Raw genomic sequence first — 7,486 nt, forward strand, 5'->3', positions numbered from 1 at the left:
CCGGGCACCCGTAGATGAAGAGTAATTTTCCGACGTTTTATCATCGGATATCAAAGGAAAATCAAATCAGGCGACTCCGGAATTTTTGAGTCAGAAATCCCTTGTTCCGCGACCTATGTGTTTCTCTTTTTTCCCTGTCAGGGAAATACGACTCTATTAATACCCACCTTGTGTTGATCTATATGTTCTCAGCACATTTCAATCGTGTTGCATCACGTTTTTTTTTTATTTACATTCCATTGAGGAATACGTCCTCGGCCTCCGGAGATCCAGCCGTCATCCTCCCTCACACTTCTGGTTCCCCAGTTCCCACCCTCCTACCTTCCCACCTTCCTGCCATCAGCCCTCCGACGGTCCTTCCTCATCCTCCAATCCCACCTCGGCCTGGCCCTTGTTTTCCAATGCTGCTACGCTATTAATCACCTCACTAGGGTTCGATCTCCAAAGTCCTTCATCCTTGAGCAAGAGGCCCTTCCTCCCCCCAAGCCTACCTCTTCAAGACACGTGAACACACCCAGAGGTTAAAACATCTGCTCAAGGACTCGATAGCAGCAAGCGCACAACATCTCTCAGTCTGCATCGATACCGCTTGACCAAGAACAACCAGCGGCTTCCTCAGTCGATGTCCTTCTTGTTCTGTTTTAATGAACAACGCTTTCCTTCCCCAGCGCTTTCTCAGCCCCTCCGTTCACAGTGGCGGTGTTAGCCCTGTTTACATCTGGGCGTACTCTGTGTGTGTGTGTGTGTGTGTGTGTGTGTGTGTATAGACGAGGAACAGCTGGAAGGTTACGGCCAGCGCCTGGCGGCCGGGGGCGGATGAAGCTGTTTGCTGTCTCCTCCGCCGCTCCCTCCCGCTCCGTGACCTTTGGAGTCCCCGTCGAGGCGGCAGCAGCAGCAGCACCTTTGCAAAAAAACAAACCCCTGTCAGCACTTTCTCCTGCTCCCCTCTCACGGCTCGCCATCCCACAGACCCGACCCCCCCTACACACCCACTCTCACACCGGCCGACACATGCACGCACACACGCACGCACACACACACACGCGCGTGCATTCACGCACACACAAACACAGACACACACACGCACACATACACGCGCATGTGCATACGCGCATGTACACGCACACACACACTCATACACACACACACACACACACACACACGCCGCCACACTTGAACGTGTCGGGGGTGACCTCTGGAAGCCTGTTTTAACAGTCTACGTTGTCCCGTTCTGTGCTGAAACGACAAGTAGACGGTCACTACATGATGGAGTGTTTCAGTGGATATTACCATTGGCCGCAGCCTCAGTTTGAGTCGCGTTTGCACGTCCCTTTTGTTTCCGGTTTTATTTGAAGTTGAGTGTATCTTAAAGATGACATGGAGAGGAGTTATATTTGACGGGTCCTTTCATCAAAGTTCTCTCATTGGTCGTTCCCAAAGTGTCTAACACCCTGTAGCATATTCTTCACAAGTCACAATTTACCTAATTAATTTATCAAAATCACCCACCGGCAACTCATAATTGATAGACTTTTAGCCGACACATTTCATTCATTATTTTATTTTTTATGATGTGAATTATTATTACATTACTCTTATTAAGGTTTTAAATACATTAGTGCCCCCCCTCCTAAACGCCCAGCAGCACATATGTGCAGAAAGACACGATAACCACTTTGTTCCCATGGTAACTGGCCGCACATCCCTTGGCAGGCTCCTACTGACAGAGGGACAGGCAGGGGTGAGCCAAAATGAAAGGGAGAGACAGATATTATGGAGATAAGGAAGAGCAAAGGCAGATACAGTTCCTATGGCTTGTCTCGGAGGAAATTCACCCTGCATTCTGGTTCAATAAAGAAAACGCTGCACTCTGCAAGAAAGAAACACACCACCACCACCAACTGGTTTCTGGAGCAAAATGGGAGCTATAAGGGAGAGTTCTTTTTCCATCCCAGCGGTTATGATATTTCCCGTCTAAAAATGACTTTATTCCTTGGTCGATTGCTCACTTACCGCCCACACCAGCTGTACCTCTACAACTCAGCCACCCTCCTCCGTACCCACCGTCGTCGGGCACCAGTGCATCGATATTCTGCTCATCGCGTTCTTCTCCGTGTCTGAGTGGCTACCAGACAACCTTCAACACAACAGACGAGCCCTCACCAAAAATCTGCTTTATTTGAAAAAAACGTTTGCTACAGTCCACTGGGTAGGCTGATCTTCCAGCACACATCTAGGAGGTCACTCCCACTGGAGGTCAGTAGAGGCAGATTTTCCAAAAGGCTTCTAACGTCCAATCACACTCACGCCCGGTGGTATAATATGTCACCTTTAATATATTCTGCTCTGAAATCCTATTGATAACCCCTATCAACCTTGACCAAGACATCAGCTTTAAAGAGACAGTTAGTCCCGTTCTTAACAGTGGTCAGCCATCTATCCTTTGAAGCATAATCCACCAACTGAAAAAAAAAGTCATTAAAAGTAAACTTGAATTCCGAAGCGCTTCCCAGGGTCTACCACGGCGACTACTCCACTTAAAGGACAAACCCCTCCTGGATGGATCGGTGATCAGGGTTGGGTCTTGATGTTTTCTTTTGGAATCAGGCACAGAGGAAAGGTGTGTGTCTGGCCCTGTATAGCTCAACATCCCTTAAGCTCGTGGATTAGCACAGCCCTCCTCTGTTATTGGGTCTGTATAGCGTCTCGAAAAATAGATTGCATCGAGTCAAAGCCTGTTTAAGAAACGTGGCTGGAAGTACGCATATTGCAGCCATATTGCATTTGTTTTTGTGTCAGCCATACGAAAAGGAAATAATGGAAATAAGCAGTGATTTGCTTTATTTAGCAATTATGGCCATGAGGAAGCTGGTAGTTAGAATTGAGTGCGGATTTGTTATATATTGAAATTCCCCTGTAAAATATTCTTATATGATTATGTTATTCATAAAAATAAAAAAACAAATCGTCCCCGCCATAGCTGGTAAATGAAAAACACACATCCAAGTGAGACAAGGGTGCATTTTTGTGACGCATCATTTGCGCATTAACATTCATGAGTTGATTTGCTTTATTCTTCTAACCAGTGAGTGAGTCATATGCAACAAGTTTCCTCCTGGGTTACACTTGCTTCGACCTTGACTCTTTCACACAACCACATAGAAACTCCAGCTGTACAAAAACACACATCACCAAGGCTGGATTCTGATTGGCCGTCTATCGTGATTCATCTCGCGTTTTCTGCTAAATCTCCAGATGTTTCCCTCGCTGTACCAACTGTCGATTGGCTGAATCTGCTCTCCAAGAAGCTCAACTGCACGACTAATCGTGTTGAGAATACTTCGCCGTGCGGTCGCGTACAGCCATTGTGATTGGCTGCGGGGGTTTTGACGGGAATGGTCATCGACGGTTAACGTCGACTTTGATAACGCTGCCGTTCCGATGCATCCAAATTCTGGCATTGGAACTCACCCCTAGACATACTCCAATGACTGCTGGCAGTGACCACATTCCACCTCCTGTGTGAAGGTTGCATCACTTTAAACAGTTGCTGTGTCTGTGTTTGTGAGTGAAAGAGTGATGTGCATGGATATATATATATATATATATATATATATAAGTATATCTTTCCAACACCCACTCACTGTATTCTCTCTCTCTCTCTCTCTCTCTCTCTCTCCACACTGCTAGCTACCAGCGGCGTTTGCCACCCACACACTCCACACTGACATCAATTTACATTCTGAATACAGAATGTTTGTGCGCTCCATGCAGACATGCAGTGAAAATCCCCTCCAGAGACGCAGGTGACCGGCGCGTTACCCACCTGTTAACGTTAATCTGTGTTGTGTGTCTATTGTGACAACAACCTGCAGTTTATTATACCGGCGTATGATTGGCCATGGTCTCTGCGGTGACTGGGAGGAGTGTGTGTGTGTGTGTGTGTGTGTGTGTGTGTGCGTGTGTGCGTGCAAAGCCCCTCAGGAAACCTAGGAAACAGAAATCCTCCTATTCCTTTAACCGGGGGAAGATTTTCCCTGCAGTAAAGAAACACAATATAGTTGGGTTAGACTGAATGTGTGCTCTCTCCCTCTCTCTCCCTCCTGCTGTCTCCCTCTCTCTCCCTCCTTCCTTCTCTCTCACTCGCTCAATCGCTCTCCCTCCATTTCTCTCTCTCTCTCTCTCTCTCTCTCTCATATATATATCTGCCTCCCCCCCCCATCTGTCAAATTATTGCCCTGCATCGTGTGTGTGTTAATGTTTGTGTGTTGATGTGTGTGTGTTGTTATTGTGGGCTCTGCAGTGTGCGGCCCGGTGGACTTGCAGTCGGCTTCATATTGTGCAGTTGATGTGTTTGCCTGTGTGTGTGTGTGTGTGTGTGTGTGTGTGTGTGTGTGTGTGTGTGTGTGTGTGTGTGTGTGTGTGTGTGTGCCAACATCTTCCCGCGGTTCAAGTGCAAGCCTTTAGAGTTGTTTCCATGGATACCAAACAATTAGCTGGGATTCAGAATAGAAGCTGGAGAGTAGCCTATTCACAGGCTCCGCCCAGCCCGGCCGTGATGGGCGACAGCAGCCACCTAATGCTCTCTCTGGAGAGAGAGAGAGGGAGAGATTAGCAAATTTGCTAATTCGGGTAATGAATCATTTCCACCCTTTGACAAAAAAAAGCGCAGCACAGAAGATAAAAATAGCGTTCAAAATAGAGGTGCTGTTAGTTTATTTGTTTAGTTTTTTCCCTAAAATGTGTGTGTGTGTGTGTGTGTGTATGTGTGTGTGTGTGTGTGTGTGTGTGTCACTGTTTTAGTCCCACAACGCATGCTGTTGCTGTAGGTGCTGTACTGCATCATTTTGCTGGTGCTGCATCATTCTGCCACCTGACAGTATGTCTTTAGTGGCGAGGCCTTAGGGGGAAGCACAACAGAATGAACTTCAGCATTGTGTGGGAGTCTGAGGGACAACGGACGGCAGCCTTTTGAGACACTGGAGCGAAGGTTCATTCATAACCACTTCGCAGGGACAATTAGGATGGAAACTGATTTAATGACTGCTATTTAAATTCCTTTGTGTTTTATTAGCAGTTAATTTTTCACTGCACTTTAATTTATATTTAAAGGGGCAATATTATGAGTGTGCTTTATATTATAAGCCATGACAAGCCGTTTGTCAAGACAAGTGGGAGTATCCTCAAAGACGTATGATAATAATAATATCTTTATATATATAGCATCTTTAAAAACAATGGTTTACAAAATGCTTTGACATAAGACATTTAGGAAGAGAATAGAAAGAATAAACAGACGGCATCACGTAAAAGCAAGTCTATAAAAATGTGTTTTAAGAAGTGATTTAAAAGAGGTTACTGATGGATAGATAAGCAACATTTGCTACAGTCCACTGATTAGGCTGGTACACTGATCTATCCAATGTGCATCTAGGTGGACACGCCCACTTGTGATGACACTAAAACGCAGGAAAAGTCTTCTAATTGCCACCCCACTCACACCTGGTAGCATAATACAACCCCTTTAACATTTCATGTATCCAGGAAATCGCATCGAGGTTAGGTACTTATTTTGCATGAGAAACCTGTTAGCTATATTCGTCACAACAACAAGTGGTTTAGGTGGGGTGGGGAATAAGTGAATGAGATGGCGAATAATTTCAGCATCTGCCAGTTAACAGTTTAGCACCTTAATTAGCTGTGGTGTGATCCTCTTGTGCCCTGGTTGCTCCAAAGGAAACGGCTGCTCCGAACGTGCCCCCTGTCAAGCCTTGCTTTGGTTTGAGGAGAAGATTAGCATTGTTAGTCTCATAGCATAATTGCCGTAGTCATATTTCGGCAAAGTTGTGATAGCTAAGCTAACTCTACTCTCCTAACGCTGCTGATTCGCTGTGCCTCATTGGCTCTATACTAAGCCAATCAGAGTGCTTTTTACATTCCATGATCACTACCTGCCTAAGTCATCTATATCTGAAATCTCTGAAGCTAAATACAACATGACTCTTAAAATATGACTCAAGCAATTATGCTATGAGGCTAACGACATGCTATACAGTTGAGCATAGCTGGGCCATTTTGTATATTGCAGTCGTATTATTTAAATGGTTGGAGTTGTTTTGGTTCCATTTGAGGTTGTTTATGTTGATCGCTCTCCTATATCTGTTAACTTATTCTACATAAGTGGCTTTCTATGAGCGCATCTGCTTGATGATAAGTGCATGAGAATGTGAATGTAGCTATGACTAACACAGCTGGTTGAAATCATAGATAAAATCGTAAAACCCATAATAAAAACATCCAGTAATAGTAGAACTAATTTAATTCAGTAAAAAAAAAGAGAGACAGAAAAACAAGATAATATGAAAATGTTTAAGAGTTTAAGCATTGATGGTATATTGAAAAGATAAGGGGGGTTAAAAGAAAGCTTAAAAAATCTAGGCTGGCATACCACAAGAGGCTAAATATTATGCAGTGTTTTGTACTAATATAATATATAACAGACTATGTTGTCTTATGCTGGAGCTGAAACATCATTTATTCTTTTACTGCTCTCTATTGAGGACAGTGATTCAATTGCAGCCAATGGGTTCGCTGGGGGTGACATCTCTCCCCGCCTCCCTTTTCCATCTCATGCTCTGATTGGCCCTCCCACTTAATGTGTGAATTGCCTGACCCTGGTCTCCATTTGTCTTCCAGACTAAAATACACAGACAAAACTGTCTGTCCAAGTAACAGCCTCCAGCTAAATAATTTGCTCGTCAACGTTTTTCGTTCCCGGTTTTTGCCATAAAATATTTAACAGAAGATGTTTTATTCTCGGCAAGTATCGTTTTCATTTGAGTCTAGTCTCTGGGTAATTAATAGTGTGTGTGCGTGTGTGTGTGTGTGTGTGTGTGTGTGTGTGTGTGGGGGGGGGGGGGGAGGTTTGGGTGTGTGTGTGTGGGGGGGGGGGGGGGGAGGTGTGGGTGTGTGTGTGTAGTGCTGCACCTGCTTGTGAATCACCCCGTCAAAACACATTTATGTTGTCCGTTTCTTTTGAGTTCATGCTAATAAATCCAACATGCGTCATCCTCTAACCTTAAAGTTATAGGTCATCAATCACCCAGTCGTACAGGTGTGTCATGCAGGTGTTGTTCTCAACGTGGGTGTCAGTAACACTACCGGAGTGTAACACAAGGGGCGCTGTCTCCTAACCTCGGAGAAGTCTGAAATACGCAGCGTCCCGGTAGATTACAGACTTGCAGTGGGCCGTACATTTTGGTATTTGGTTTGAAATGTGTCATAAAGGTCCTTTCTTTGTATGTACTGACGACCACCTGATTATTCGTAGCCCCGATCAACCTAGTACCGATCAGAACAGTGCAATGTGCACGCGTTCACTGGCACGCAAAGACATGACGGGCATGTGTTGTTTATGTGTTGATTGGGTTGAAAAACGGTTCACTTCTCAGACCCAAACATGGGTTCAAGATAAGCTATAGATACC

The sequence above is a fragment of the Pollachius pollachius genome (genome assembly GCF_949987615.1).
Source record: "Pollachius pollachius genome assembly, chromosome: 13".
In the NCBI taxonomy this organism is placed as follows: domain Eukaryota; kingdom Metazoa; phylum Chordata; class Actinopteri; order Gadiformes; family Gadidae; genus Pollachius; species Pollachius pollachius.